At 44.0% G+C, this 15,866-nt stretch overlaps 1 protein-coding gene across 6 annotated transcripts in view; it reads left to right on the plus strand.

Moving 5' to 3' along the window:
• The window catches only part of PALM2AKAP2 (PALM2 and AKAP2 fusion), a 313,634-nt gene that overhangs the window by 79,978 nt on the left and 217,790 nt on the right, over positions 1-15,866 (plus strand). The window lies entirely within an intron of this gene.

Below are 15,866 nucleotides of genomic sequence, written 5' to 3' on the forward strand. Positions count from 1 at the left end.
ATATTTGGTCAATTCAGGATGGGAAAGCTGTAGCCAAGGGTCTTGGCATTGAAGTGTACAGAAGGGCTCAGTGAGAGCACCTCTGTTGGTTATATGCCTGCCCTCTAAAAATTAACTTTGTATTGTCTACTTTCACTACTCAGAGGGTGCTTTGCTTCCACTACGGTTCTCAGCCAGGATCAGACCATTTCAGCCTGGGACATAAGTGACCTGTGTGTGGCCAGTGGCTGGCCAGGCTCATACAGGAGCGCAAACATAGGTTTCCACTTGGGAACTGTAGCCATCCCAGGCCCCAGGACATGTAGCCAGAGATAGCAGATGAGAGTGGAAAGTGGCAACTGTAGATGCCTTAGAACCAAGTCTACCCCCGTGACCCATCCCACCAAATTCTGCCTGAAGCCAGGGCTTCATCTCCTTCTCCTGGGGTGTTGAGCTCTTTTAAAATACAAAGGATAATAGCTAAACTACTATCAGGCATTTATACCCAAAAGTGAATGAAGACTCTGAGGACTCCTAGGGGACTCCAGTAGTGTCACTCAAGGGAAAACAGGCCTAGTCAACCCCAAAGGCATACGTCAGCCTATGTCCCTACTGTGCTTGGGTCCTAATATCCCTAAAGAACTTTCAGAGCAGCTTGGCTAATCTTTGCTAGTGGGGGGACCAACCAAGAAAAAGTTTGTGGGGTGTATGTGTGTGTATATATACATACACACACACCACACACACGTGTGTATGTATACACATACATGTGTACACACTCATACTTTTTCTTAGAATACGAAGGGAAAGGCCAAACTGTTACCCACCATTTATATCATATGAATAGATAGATAGTAGGTATTATTATAGTCAAAAGGCAAAAAGGATTTGGAAAATAAGGTAAAATTAATTACATGAACTTTTCTATTTTTTCTTAAATGGCATTGGAAAATGTGTTCTTCCAACCAAATTGGCAGTTTCACCTTGGCTTGAATACAAATATGTCATTATTATGGTCCAATAGTAGGTAACTGTCACTTGCAGAATGAGCCATTACACTTGGAGGCTAGAGTCTTAAATTGAGACTGAGTTTGGCTACATTGACCATTGGAGTGAGGCATATGAGTGAGGAGCCAGTTTATCATTCAGGTGGGTGTAACTATACTGGGAAAAATAAAGAAAATCTCTATTTATCCTTTGAGTCAGCAGAATAAAGAGCTCACTCGATATATGCAGGCAATCCCTTTGAGTCCCTTTAAGAGCTACCTAAGCCAGAAGGAAAGAAATCATAACAGCCTAAAGGGGTAGGTGCTTAGGCCTAGATTCAGGAGACATTTCTTCTGCCCCAGTCATGGCTTTGCTAGACATTGGCCAAATGGGCACTGGATTTGTGCTGGGGTGAACTGTACTCCCCACAGCTGCTTTCTGTAGGAACAGGGCTGCTGTGGGCATCCTACAGCAGGATAGGATAGGTCAATTGGGAACGGGAAAACAAATGGGAATGGTCGATTTGGAAGGGGAAACTCTTCCTGAGGGAGAAGTTTCTTCTTACCCTGGAAGTCACTTTCTGCTTCCCCTCATCTTACTGGCATCTTCTCTACTACAACAATTAGCATCTTTAACTCTAGTTGCAATGGAAGAAAGGAGCTATTCTCCCTCTTCCAGTAAAGGATACTCGGTCACCTAAGACGCTTCCTCTTAGTCCAGCATGGTTTAGTTCTTTCTCACAGAATGCCGTTTGAATGGCTGCAAAGGCTCATCGTAAGCATCGTAAGTCATCATCAGCATCGTAAGCCTCCTGAGTGCTACAAAGTCCATGTGGATTGACTTGCCCGGCTCTGCTGATTTGCGAGTGTGGCTAAGTGACCCGACGCTGCAGGTTGCATGAGTCTGCTCTTGTTTTCCCTGCACTAACAGGCTAACTGTGACATTTTCTCTTTCTGGCAATGGCAGAGGTGGAAGAGGGCTGAGCAGAAACAAGGCCTAGGCTCAGAACTGCCCACAAGCCATTAGCCAAAGCAAGTCATTGGCCAAGCCCAAAACCACAGGGAGGAGACAGACAGCCAACCTTTAGTGAAAGGAACACAGATCAGGGAAGAGTGAAGAAAGGGGTGAATAATTCAGTCTTCTGGGAGCATGACTGTTGAACTGAAAACTGCAGGCATTCAGGAAATGGACCTGCATTAGAATCTACAGAAAAAGCAATTAATAAGAAAGAAGAGAAACAGAAACAATACATGAATGCAGAGGGAAAGAAAGAAGAGAGAGTATGAGTGATTTTGAGATTAAATTCAGAATCTGATCCTTATAAAAGAGGAATCCTGGAAACTACAGATCAGATGCAGCAGAACCACTAAATAGGGGAATTCTAAAGGAAGCTTGCTTCGTTTGAAGCAAAACATTAATCTGTAGATCTTTAGATTGGTGCCCACTAGTCTAGGTCACCCCCTAGCAATAAATTAGATTCTCCTAAACCGATGCATGAACTGTTTTCTAACTATAAAGTATATTAGCACGGTTGTGCCCTGTAGGTATTCTAGTCCTTGTTGTTGAATCAAGAGTAGCTTGAAGAAACTGAAGGAGGAATAGAGAATAGTAATCAAAGAACAGGGAAAATTCCTACAAGGAAAGATTAAGGGAAATTTGGGTCATTTAGTTTAGAAAAGGAAAAGATAATAGCAACCTAATTCAGAATTTTGAGTGTATATAGGATTTAGACTGTCTTAATGCTTTATGTCTGGGCCATTCTGAATATGATAAAAACTTCAAATAAAGCATGCAAATTTGCATGTAGACATATGTCTATTTCTCTAGATAGCTTCAAGAAGAAAGAACATAATCACCTAATTCTGATTCTAAGATTTTTTACAGTGTCAGCTATGCAAGAAGTTCCAGGTTTACAGACATATTTTCTTCTAAATGCTATTTATAAATTGGTGGTGGTTTGGAATAGAGAATGCCATCTCTCTTTCAGAACTATTATATGTGGTGCTTAGATTTTGAAAGCAGCCCACAAGGAAGGAAGAAAGGAGGAAAGGAGGGAGGAAGGGAGGGAGGAAAGAAGGAAAAGCATAACTAGAATATTAAACCCTCGGCATTAGAATCACCTAGGAAGATTTTTAAAAATAAGCATTCCCAGGCCTCATTCCAGGAAATTTGGATTTATTGACCCAAGTAAGGAGCCCTAGAATCTGTGTTTTCTTAAAAGAGTGCTTTAGGTAATTCTATTGAGCAGTCAGGTTCAAGAATGATTGCTGTAAATGGAAAAAAGGATAGACCATGAATGAAATCCCATTTTAATACCTAGAAAGCCCCAAAGGGGAGTGGGAAACAAATTTGATTTCACACATAAGGATAAAGGACAATCCTGACCCTTGATTTCAGACTGATTCTGAGCTTTCCTGCCTTGATTTAAGGAAATTTGAAACCTGCTTTGGGGACTCCTGTAGCTCTGGCTTGGAGCTAAATTCTCTCCTCCATAGGCCCCACAGTGGAGCCAAGCTTTTATTTGAACTTGATTAGAAACAGCCTTGGTTTACCACGCTAAAAATGATGCAGGCCAGGAAAGCTGGCTACTTGTCGAAAAGCCAGAAAATTCTACTGTTTTTCAAAGATTTCTGGCTGAAATTAAAAGCAATATGGCCTTGAAGTGAGGACATCAAAGCTGCTGGAAAGGAAGGAGAGAACCTGGTCACCACAATGGATAAATAGATTGTCATTCTTTAGCACTCCTTTGCCTTGGGTAATGTCAGGATTATACTTTTGGCTCTCTGGAAACTACAGTTAAAATAAACTAAATGAGATTGGAATTGTTGAAAATAAAATCTGTACACATTTCTTTTTTTTTTTTTTTTTTTAATTTTGAATATCCACATCTTCTATATACTTTATCTCCCCTTCCAGTGTCGTATTCGAAAGCGCAAGGGGTTGTTTCTGGCTTGGGCCCGTTGTCAACCACTGTTCATGCCATCACTGTGTGTGATGGGTCCCTAGGGGCCACACGTGGACCTCATGTTGATGCTCTTTGAGATTTTAGGCAGTTGGATCTACACTAGCCGAGTCTACTTCCTGTCTGCCCCAACAACAAGTCTTGTCATTTGCCTTGTGATGTTCTCACTTAAGATTCTCTAATTTCATCAGGTTTTACTCAAGCATTTGAAATGAGATGTTCTTAACTTTCTTTGCTTAGTGAAAAATATGGGGAAAATGTGTTCGCCCACCTCACCCATTGGACTTACCCCAGTGAAGATGAGAGTTTTAAGTGAAAATGGAATAAGCTGTTGCAAAGCCAGGGTGTTAATGCTGGCTTGGCTGATAATTTGCTGTGTGATCTTGGGTGAGTCTCTCACTCTTTCTGGTCTCAGTTTGCTCATCTCACCGGTGAGAGGTCTCCCAGGATCTTCCAGCTCTGGTATACTGAGATTCTCTAATTTGAGGAGTTGGCTAGAGATCTCTTTGCTGAACAAATACACCTGTGGAGAGAAATGTCACTGTTGTGGAAGGAAGTGGTTTTGGAGGCAGATCACAATTGTGGAAAGAGGTCAAATTCTCAGGAAACAAAAGCCCCACATATAAGTAACTGACTCATCACAGAGATGACTAATTCATCTGAACAGCTGTCAGTTTGAAAATATGTTCCATGAAATATTCATTGAATAAAATATTGAAGTCCCAGTTACTAAGCTGGAGAGGGCCGTGTGGCTTTAAAAAAAAGAAAATCAAAATACAAGTGGACTGGTCCATTTCTGCTCCTGACTTAAGATTCTCTGAATGTCTCTGTTGGTCTTTGGTAAATACCAGAACTCACTTAATTTTCCACATTTTCAAGAGGCTCAAAGCCAAAGACTGGAGACATCAAGCATAAGCATGTGTATGTTATGTTGTAGGATTTGACAAGCAAGAGGATGACAGTTACAACTGTTCTAGGAAAGGCAGACACAGAAATGTTCATTGAAATCACAAAGGACGTTTGCTGGGGATTCATTGTGTTCTTCATACTTGGTATTTTTAACTCGGTGATTCACTGTTCTTTGGCAGTGGGGAATGGAGCCCTGGGCACTGGCTTTTCACATCTGTCTACTCCTGGCCGGGTTCCCCGCCCACATTCAGCCACATCTGGCAATACAGCCCGCTTATCCTTCCCATTCTGTTCTTTCCTCCAAAATAAAACTTTGTATACTATAAACTATTGCCTAATACTGATCCATCTCTTACTCTCATTGGGGTATTGGCCTAGCTTTTTGACCTCCATTTAATTCGTTAATTTTCTCATTTAAGCCTCATAACACTCCCGTGAGGTGGTGATGATGATGGTGGTGATGATGATGATGGCAGAAGTGAGGCTAGGAGGTGAAGTAACTTGCTGCCCCAAATGACCCCATTAATGAATGAAAGAACAAATATTTGAACTCAACTCTGCCTATTTCCAAAGCACATTCTTGAAAATCCCAGCAAAAGTTGTTATTTTAAACTAAAAATGTTTGAGACCTGTGATACTGAGTGAAATTACACTAAAGTTCACCTCGTGGTGTAGAGCTGCAGTGGCAACCCCTGGGGGCCTGTTAGGGATGGGGCCGCAGAGCTCCGCACCGCCCTCCCCCCACTTCCCCACATCCCCAGCCCCCCTTCCCCTGGTGCCAAAAAGGTTGGGGACCCCTGGTATAAAGTGGACAGGTAACGTGTTCCTCCCTCCTCAACCCCCTCAAATGCTTCTTCGGGAAGCAGTGTAGCAAATGCACCAAGACCCAGGGGTTGCTGGGCGTGCCCTATGGTGAGTGGTCATCGTGACGGGTGAGACTGCCCCCTTCAGGTTCTTTCAGGAAGTACAGGTCCTGTTTTAGGAATGGCTTCCCTCTTTAGAAAGCCCTTTGATCTTGATTGCACTTTCTTGGCTGTCTACAGTCTACATCTCCACTGGAAACAACGTGTACTGATGAAAAGCGCTTCCAGCATAGCGTACTGATTAGGAACCTGGACCTCAAGAGTTTCACTGAACTTGGTTGGAGTCCTAGTTCTGCATTTTCAAGTTGTTTGGTCTTGGAGAAGCCATGTAAGCTCTCCAGACTTACGTGTCCTCATCTGTATGTTGGGGAAGACAATGCCCACCTTGCAGGGTTGTTGTGATGCATAGAGATCACATGCGTTTGTGAAGTGCCAAGTGCAGCAGGCTGTCAGGAATGAAGAATAGTGCTGTTATCATGTGTTCCCCCATCCCTCTAGAGCAGGGTTTCCCAACAGCCGCTGGAGAAGCCAAGGAGAAAGTTCTCTTTTGTCCCCTGAAGGTTCACTGAAAACTCAACTTGCAAAAGTCAGATTAACTAGAGAAAAGGCATACAAACTTACTTAACATGTATACACAGAAGTCTTCAGAAAGAAGACCCAAAGATACAGGGGAAATTGTCCATCTTTATGCTTAGCTTCAGTAAAGTATGGACATTCATGTAGAAATATGACTGGACAAAGAAGGTATGATCTAATGTTAACAGACTGAGTGGGGAGACCCAGCAAGGCCTGTCTGTCTAGATTCTTCTTGTCCACTCTAGGCAGCATTCCTTCCTTCCAGGTGTGGGGCAGGACCCTCTCTGTTATTGAGGGTATTATGACCTATAGTCAAACATGCTAGGTCAGGTAATTTCTTTATGGCCAGTTTTTACACAAAAAGTCAGAGGGAAATTAGGAGTCATATTTTTAGGTTTTATGGCTGGCTTTGAGAAAAAAGGGTTCTGGTTTCAATGACCTGCCTTGGGGAAGAGGGATTCTAGTTTCTACTGCCAGCCTCGGGGGAGAATGGGACTTGGAGACAGGAGGGCAGGAGAAGGGCAGAGAAAAACTTTTGCTTCTGAGACTACTTCTGTCGCCTTCATTTGAGGGTATTGTTTTCCAAGCCCTGACACACCACTATTCACATTTTGGGCTGGATAATTATTTGTTGCGGGAGGCTGTCTTGAGCATTGCAAACTGTTTAGTAGCATCCCTGGCTTCTACCCACTAGTTTCTAGTAGCACCATCCCCTCTCTCAGTCATAATAACCAAAGATGTCCCCAGACATTGCTAAATGTCCCCTCGTGGGGACATTGCTAAGTGTCTCCCAGTTGAGAACCACTTCTGTAAAGCCTGGAGTTACATGTGTTGATCCTAAGGTGAAAATCTTGCCATCAAGTAGCTTCAGAATATAGAACCCTAAAAAGATTTGCGAAGATATCATTAATGATTCTCATTGCAAAATGACAAAGTGTTTCAGTTGCTTCTCTCAAGCACTGAGCCATGAACATCAGTTCTGAGTTAAAAAGAAATGGTTGCTTTTTTTTTTTGCATTCAATGCTATGCTGGTTTTGCAAAGGCAGTAGTTTGATGACAGCTCATAAAACCGTAGGATCTTAGGATACACATAACTGATATGTTATCTGGATCAGGTCCTATCTGACGCTGGAATTTGCAATGAACCCAGTGAGTGGGAGTCAAAAGGCAATTTCTCCCAAGGCTGAAAATAACAGGAAACTCATGTACTTATAGAGTAAAACCCAAGTCCATACTGGAATGACTCTCATTATTACAAAGGATCCTCCTTTGGGATGAAACTTTTGTTCCCTGCAGTTGCTCCCCTCTTTCTGGTACCTGGGACCACACAGAAAAGTCCCTCTTCACAGACAGAAAAAATCTAGATGTTTAGGGTTTGTGGTCAGCTTTGGAAGCTGGCTCAGGTAAGGGAGGAAACACTGTTAAATTACACTCCAGCATCTCAACTTTGTGTGTGTGTTTCTTAGCAACAGTAGCGGAAGGCCTGCCAGCTGTACCTCAAGCATCGTGCCTCACTCAGGTTTTGTAGGATCCATTATAATCACCTCATTATTGGTCTGGCAAATTGGGTTTAAAGTGTCCAGAACTATGAAAATAGTGGGAGAATTTCTTCCCCACCCTGAGACCATGTAAGAGCCATAATTGGGGAATGCTGGCATTTTCCAGCCCTCAGAGCAATTGCTGCAGTTGAAGGAATTGTACAGAGGCAACTTTTTTGGGAGCTGGTTCGCCTATGATGGCAATGCCCCAAGTTTCCCCTCTACAAAAAGTTTGAAAAGAGTACTTTTCCAATTTAAAATCACTGTGCATAGCCCTTCTAGCTTGCGATGTGGTCATTTCTAACCCCTCTGCATTCATGATGGAATGAAAACATCGAGCCTCCTGTTGATATTCTCTTGCACATTTTCCACAAATTGTGCATTCTGAAGGCTGTGAATGAGATGGTCTCTCGGTCCTTTCCAGCAATCTTATGATGTGGAAGTCTTACAGTTGGGTCTAGTGCCTGCCTGCAGTCCAGTGCCCTTGCGAGGTCAAGGCAGGCTTTGTAGAGAGCAGACCTGCTTAGGCAGCTGATTTGGTACCCTCATCACAAGGCCCCAGGGCCAAATCGATCTCTGAAGCACAGGCTGCTTACTATTTGTCATTGCAAGTCCTGCCTCTTCCAGCCTTCCCAGTGTCTCCTTCCCTGAGGTCCAGGCCTGGGGCCCTCCAGGGCAAAGATAAGATGCACAAACCCTCTATGAGTGTAGGATTTTAGTTACTTAGCAAACTCATGCAAGGACGCACCCTCCTCTTCCTTCTCCCACCATAAAAGCAACTTCTGACATCAAGAATTCCTTTGGATCTCTCACCCATAGGTGTAAACCTTAACAGTGGGAAATTCAAGCCAGGCGAGAGAAAAGGGATACACAATAAGAGATGAGTTAGGTTTGGGTAGGTTTATTAGGAAAGGTTTTCCTGCATCCTAGTTCCCGTCCCCTTTTAGCAAAACTCTTTTTAGCATGCTTGGAGCACATGTTCAGTTAAATCTGCAAAATGAAGAATTAACTAACGGAGGCCTAAATGTGACTTACCTAAAACCACATGTGAGACCACTGTGCTTCTTGCTGACCGGAAGCATCTCCCACATCACTGCCAAACCATTTTATCTCCTTTGAAACAGAATCTCTAATGGAATAAAACCTACTCCAGGGATCCTAGAGTCTCATGTTTGTTCCTCCCATGTAGAAAAGCAAAGGAAAACACTGAGTAATATCTAAACACTGCTGGTGTGCAGAGAGTACCTATAAAGTTACAGGGACATTCAGCCAGAATGTCTCCCTGGTCCAGGTACCTGGAGGAAGGCTTCTAAATAAGCATTGCCATGCTATGTGGCACAGGGCTACCCCCTTGACCAGATTCTGCCTGAAGGACCGGGCATCTCTAAACACCAATGGCATTCAGGGCCATTGCTGGCTCTCGTGGCTCCTTTGTGCAATTAGAAAATGTAGCTGCCCATGGGGCCCACTGGTAAAGACCACTGGCTGGACTTCAGCACCCTTTGCTGCCTCAGCCAGCGTCCCTGAGCAATGATGATCTGTACAGGCATGCACAGTGGCCCTGCTGGCTCCCTGGTATCCACTGGCCTCTTTCTTGTTGGTCATTAAGGTATCCCAATTTCCCCCCATTCTTAAATAATCTCAGCTAGGGCCTGAAAACATGGAGATGAAGATTTTTACAGACAAATCACCTATCAATTATAAAACGGTGGGATGGCCCTAATCACACACGTTATAAAAGGGTCTGTGGGCACATGTACAAGGGAGGGGTCCTTACCACTCAGGTTAGGGAGTTCAGGTGAAGCTCCCTGGAGAGGTGGTATGCAAGGAGATTGTGTGTTTGAGCTATTAGGCAAATGCTTCTTATCTTTTTCCATTCGATTATGTTACATTACATTCTGTCCTCCCTGACTAGGGTGTAGATTCCAAGAGAGCAAGGATTTTATTGGTTACCTACTGTATGAGTTTTCCTGAGGCTATGGTAACAAATGACCACAAACTTGGTAGCTTAAAACAACAGAGATTTACTCTCTTACAGTTCTGCAGGTCCAGAAGTCCAAAAGCAAGTTACCCTCAGGGCTGTGCTCTCTCCCAAGGCTCTATGGGAGAATTCTTCCTTGCCTCTCCCAGCCTCTCGGGGCTCCAGGCATCCCTTGGCTTGTGGCCACATCACTCCAGTCTCTGCCTCCATCTTCACATGGCCTCTTCTTCTCCCTGTGTCTTCTCCTCTGTGTCTTTTTTTTTTTTTTGAGACAGAGTCTCACTCTGTTGCCCGGGCTAGAGTGAGTGCCGTGGCGTCAGCCTAGCTCACAGCAACCTCAAACTCCTGGGCTTAAGCGATCCTACTGCCTCAGCCTCCCGAGTAGCTGGGACTACAGGCATGCGCCACCATGCCCGGCTAATTTTTTGTATATATATATTTTAGTTGTCCATATAATGTCTTTCTATTTTTAGTAGAGACGGGGTCTCACTCTTGCTCAGACTGGTCTCGAACTCCTGACCTCGAGCGATCCACCCGCCTCGGCCTCCCAGAGTGCTAGGATTACAGGCGTGAGCCACCGCGCCCGGCCTCCTCTGTGTCTTAAGAAAGACCCTTATCATTAGGTTTAGGGCCCTCCTGGATAACCCAGGATGATCTCAGCTCAAGATCCTTAAATTAAGTACATCTGCAAAGACCATTTTAGCCACATAGGGTCACATACATCGGTTCTAGCGGTTAGGATGTGAACATATCTTTTTGGGGCCACCATTCAACATACTGTACCTGAGTGCCTAGAATACTGCCTGGCACCTAGTGGTTGCTCAATAAATATTTGTCAGTTTAATTCATCTGCACCAGCCCTAGGTAGTCTATAGGATTGCCATGAGGTTCAAAAAACAGTATTTACATCCAGAGATGGTGTAGGACTATGGTTAAGGGCATGAGCATCAGCATAACACTTTCCAGGTTCAAGTCCAGGGTCTGTACTTGCTGCCTGTGTAATCTCAGGCAAGTGCTTTAGCCCCTCTCTGGTCTAGTTTCTTCTATAAAAAAAAGATAATAATAATGAGATCCACTTTATTGGGTAGTGGTGACTGTTACGTCAATCTATGCAAAGGGCTTATTGCTGCCTAAGAGTTGTTGCCCGATAGGTTTTAGCTTCTATTAGAAAAATAAAAGAGTGATGTGACAATGTTCAATATATAAATAACTCCAAATTTTTTAATTTTACCAGACTCCCTCTCTACTTTCAGAGTCAGCTGAGATGGACGCCACTGCCCTGAGCATAGGTTGCCATTCCGGAACTCGGCTGTGGCTGGGCATTCGGGTTTAGGGGTGCCTGGTGGTGTGTAGTGTCACCACTGTGGTTCAGGACAGAGGGGGAAGGGAGGCTGGGAGCGCAGCGCTGACAGAGGAGTGGCCACTGCCTTACCAGGGCGAGAAGCTTCCCTGTCCTGTGCAGCTCTCAGGTTTCCTCCTGCTCTGGGAACAGCTCCTGCCTGCTGCCCGAGGCCCTCAGCAGGAATTCCAGAGCAGCTGGGCCTGCTCAGGGCCCGTCAGCTAATGTGGAGGATGAAAAAGAACAAATCCAAAGGCAGAAGAACTAGGACAGTGTGACAGACGGATTTGAGAAGAATCCAGAGCAATTGTGGGCAGACCAGTTGGGATGGTGTCTGAGGCTAGAGTTATTTTAAAATGTAGCTTTTGCTTTCCTGTTGCTTATTAAAAAAAAAAAAAAATCTAAGTTGTCTGAGTGACGCCCTGCTCACATCCACTGGGGACTTGCTTTATTATAGAAAAATGGCCAAACCCGATGCTATTGAAAGTATGGTCCAGGGACTGCTTCTGCTCAGCCAACTGTTTATTACCAGTCTGTGACAAGGTAACAACAGAAACTACCAATGAAGTGTTTATAAACTTTAATAATTAATGCAGTACGACATCCAAGCAAGTGATCAGTAGACCCATCTCACTGAGTAGGGTAGACAAGTTTGGGTGCTGTGTCACCGGCGTCATGAGCTGCATGTGTCATGAGCCCAGTGCTAATATTGGCCTGCGGTGGGTTGAGATGAAACCCTAGTCCACAACCATAGATCATGGAAAGTTCGAGAAACACTGCTGCAAACCAAATGACAGAAAGATGACTGTGTGCCCCAAGACCACAATTCTTTGCCTAAATGTTTAAATCTTGTCATTGCCTTGGTTTTGCAACATGAACTATTGTTATCTAGAAGTGGTACCCTACTTCTAGATCTAGAAAAGAACTTGGAGAGTCCCTCCACGAAGACCCTTCCCACACCACTTCCCATCTTAAAGGTGAAGAACCTGAGGCCAGGACAGACCATAGGACTCTCAGAATGACCCAGCCTGGGACAAAACCCCGGTCCTCAATGTTCCTTCAAAGCTACTGTTGTCTTCCTATAGCTAACGCAAAAGCAAATCTCAGCCCCTGACAAGGAATACAAATTCCAAATTAGTACCCTTTGGAATTATTGGTTTCCTTGGGAGCAGCTCTTTCATAAACACGACTTGCGGGTGGGGGGGCATCTCAGGCCTCTGTAACCAGGAATCTGCTGGTCTTGGGGCTGCTCAGCTAAGCAAAGGCTGGGAATCTGAGGCACTGACATTTTCCTACTAGCCACACAGATGTCTGGGTTTGTAATCTTGAGAAAATCAGTTAATGTCCTAGCTGGTCTGTAAATAGGAGCAAGAATAAGATTTGCTGTGTCCCTGGAGACATCCTAAGAATTTTTATCAGGCTATAAGAGGGGGGCCTGGAGACATTATTTGGTCTGGGAAAGCAGAAGTAAAACTTGGCTCTTTATTCTGTAAGATCCCTGTGGTCAAGACATCCTGAGAGGGCTCGTTCAGCCCCCTGCTTCAGGTGGGACTGCACGTACACCTCTTCTGAGTGATGCGTGGATCTCTTACTGTTGAAGAAGGGAAAGGAGAGTGGCTTTTCTTTTGGCTGGTGCTGTCATACATCATCGTGATGCTGATGCAGCCAGGCGGGGAGGAAGTGGTGGTGAGTCAGGGGCATCCTCAGATCTCAAGGACGGTGGCACTTAGGTTCCCAAGTGTGTCCTGTGGCTGGTGGAGCCGGAGGAAGCTCTGATGAAGCACATTACTCAGATGCCCCGTGGGCTTCTGTTCAGATGGCAAAATCTCACCGGCTGTCAAACACCCAAACTGAAATTTCCCCCAGCCATCTTTTGCTTCATTCGGTAATTAGCCCCAAGTTCTTTGACCCTCTCTTTAGTTGTGAGTCCCATGCTAGGTATAGAATTCCAGGGGTAGGAAAATGTGGATTTTTCCATAGAGTTTAAATATTCATCTCTCAATCTTTTACCAGAGAGCCCTGGGGCCAGCTTGGCTTTAGATTTAAGGGCGAACAGCAAGTGTTCTTTGCTTCATCACGTACTTCTATGGCCTTGAACTAGTTACTTGAGATTTTGTGCCTCAGTTTTCTCATCTGCAAAATGGAAGTAACCATAAGATATACTCTGAGAATTGTTGTGAAGAGCACGTAAGTTAACACACGTAAATTGCTTAAAATAGCATCTGGCAATGATGATAGCTGCTATTATCATCGTGACTCAAAGCCTGTGTTTGTTTCAAGCAAATGGAACAATTCCCAGACTAAATTTTTTCCCTCTCCATTTATTAGAAGGGGGTTTAATAAAATTCTGAATTATGTTCCAAATCATATTCACTTTGCTCAATATAAAAAACAAGTATGGATAATATAGTTTGTTTGTTTTTGGAGATGGGGGCATGATTCCTTGTCACATTTGTAGCGATGACTTTTGTGTCTCACGGTGCTCACGTCCTCTCACCGAGATTCCATTGTGTTTGACACCAGCTCATTCAGTAAGGCAGGGAAGGTGGAAGAGCCCACTTCCTGTTTAGATTAAATGTTTTATCACTGGAATATGAGGATTTACATTAAAGTAAATTATAGGTAATCACATTAACAAATCAAGAAGACTATTTACTAGAGCAAAAATAATTTACTTAAGTGCTCTATGCAATCTATTTGTGGGTTTCTCTTGTTTCTAAGGTGAACTCATTAGGAAACACCTTTTTTTAAAAAAAAAAAAGAATTTGAATGAAAAGGTCACATAAAAGTAATTACCCTACTTCCCTTGCAACAAATGTACCCCTCACACCTGTCCCAGGTAATAGCAACAAGCTCAAGTTCCCAACATTTCAGATATAAGTACAACTTCAATGGTGCACACACACGTGCACACACACTCCCATCCTCCCAAATTTTCTCTCCAGACCATTTTACAGATGAGGAAACAGATCTCAAAAGACCTCTCTCAGCCATTCGAGGACACATTTTTCAGGATGCTAAATTCATGGTTCTGCACTTATGCATGTTAGAAATACCTCTTGCCTGGACTAGTCTACGTTCACTTTCTTAGCAGCTGAATGTCTTTTATTAGGACGTACTCAACATTGCTTGTTGAATTATTGCACTTTTTAAAAATCAATTTCAAGATTAAAAATTAGGAGTCTCTATAAAAACAAGTATCTATACTTTGTGAAGATGTTAGGAATGTCTAACGAATATAGGAATGGCCATTTGTTATAAAATACTTTCCCATCCTCAGACAAACTCCGCTGGCCCCCTTCCTCCTCTTCCCTAACTCCCTGCTCCCTCCTCCCTTCCACCCCACACTTTTTGGAGCAGCTGTCCCTGCTCAGCGTCCCCACCCCCACCTCCCATTTGCTCTCCTACATGTTCACTTACCTTACACTTGCCAAGTCACTGGTGACCGTTTAGTTGCTAAGTGCAATGGAGACTTTAATCCTCATCTTATTTGACTGTTGAGCAGCAATTGAAACTTTTGGACACTCCCTATTTCTTCCTGAAACATACTGCCCCCTTGATTTACTTGAGGTGACACTATCCTTGACTTTCTATCTCTTCCTCTGTCTATCCCTGAAATGTTGGTTCTTTAAGGTTCTTATCTTGGTTCTCTTTTCATCTCACTTCTCGCATTCTCTCTGAGTGATATCATGTGTTCCCATGGCTTCTGAAATAGACACTCTTTCATCCCAGTTTTCCTCTAGAACTACCCATACAGCCAGCCAACCCCCTAGGCATAGCCATCTGGATCCCACTCAAACATCTAAAACTCAACATGCCCAAAATTGAACTCATTACTTTCTCTAATTCATTCCTTCTCTTTGGTTCTTAATCTCATTGAAAAGCATCACTGTGCACCCAGTTGCCCAAGTCTGAAATTAGGGCATCATCCTTGATTTTTCCCCTCTTCAGCCCCTAAATCTAAGCAATAATTTTATATCACAAATATCCCCGGAATCCTTCCACTCTCTCTCCTTCCCACCACCACAGCACTAGTCCAGGCCGCCAGTGTCTTTCACATAGATTGATGCAACAGCCTGTAACCTGGTCTCCCTTCCTCTGGCATAGTGTCCTTCTAATTCAAACTCTACCAGCCAGCAGAAGTATCTTCAAACATTTATATCTGATGATGTCACTCTCTGGCTTAAAACCCTGTCTCCATTCCCCATGGACTGTAAGATAAGGTTCAATCTCCTTAATATGGCTTAGAGAGCCTTTCTCGATACGACCTCTGCTTACTTCTCTGGCCTTGTCTCCCACAATTGTGTCCTCTCATCGCCGGCCACCCTGGTAACTAACTACCTGCAGTTCCCTGGATGTGCCAAGCTCTCTCTGGGGCCTGTTCTTTGGACCTGCTGTCCCTTCTGCCAGGAACACTCTTCAGCTGCTCTTTATGTGGCTCCTACTGATCCATCAGGCTTCAGCCGAGATACCACTTTCCCTGAGCCCTGAATTCTCTGGTTTAATGGTCCCCATGGGCATTTTTAGCCTAGAATTTGCAGTATTGTAGCACATATGAAGCTATTTTATCTCTCTGTTCTCCTCCAGCCTCAGCCCCCTGGGAGTAAAGAAAGTGTAGTGTTCACCTTTGTATTCCCAAATCCTAGTACACTGCTTGGCTCGAAGGGTTTTCATACATCTTTACAGAAAAGAGGAAGAAAAGAATGAAGGAAGTACAGATGACACACCCCCC

The sequence above is a fragment of the Eulemur rufifrons genome, chromosome 7 (genome assembly GCF_041146395.1).
Source record: "Eulemur rufifrons isolate Redbay chromosome 7, OSU_ERuf_1, whole genome shotgun sequence".
Taxonomy (NCBI): Eukaryota; Metazoa; Chordata; class Mammalia; order Primates; family Lemuridae; genus Eulemur; species Eulemur rufifrons.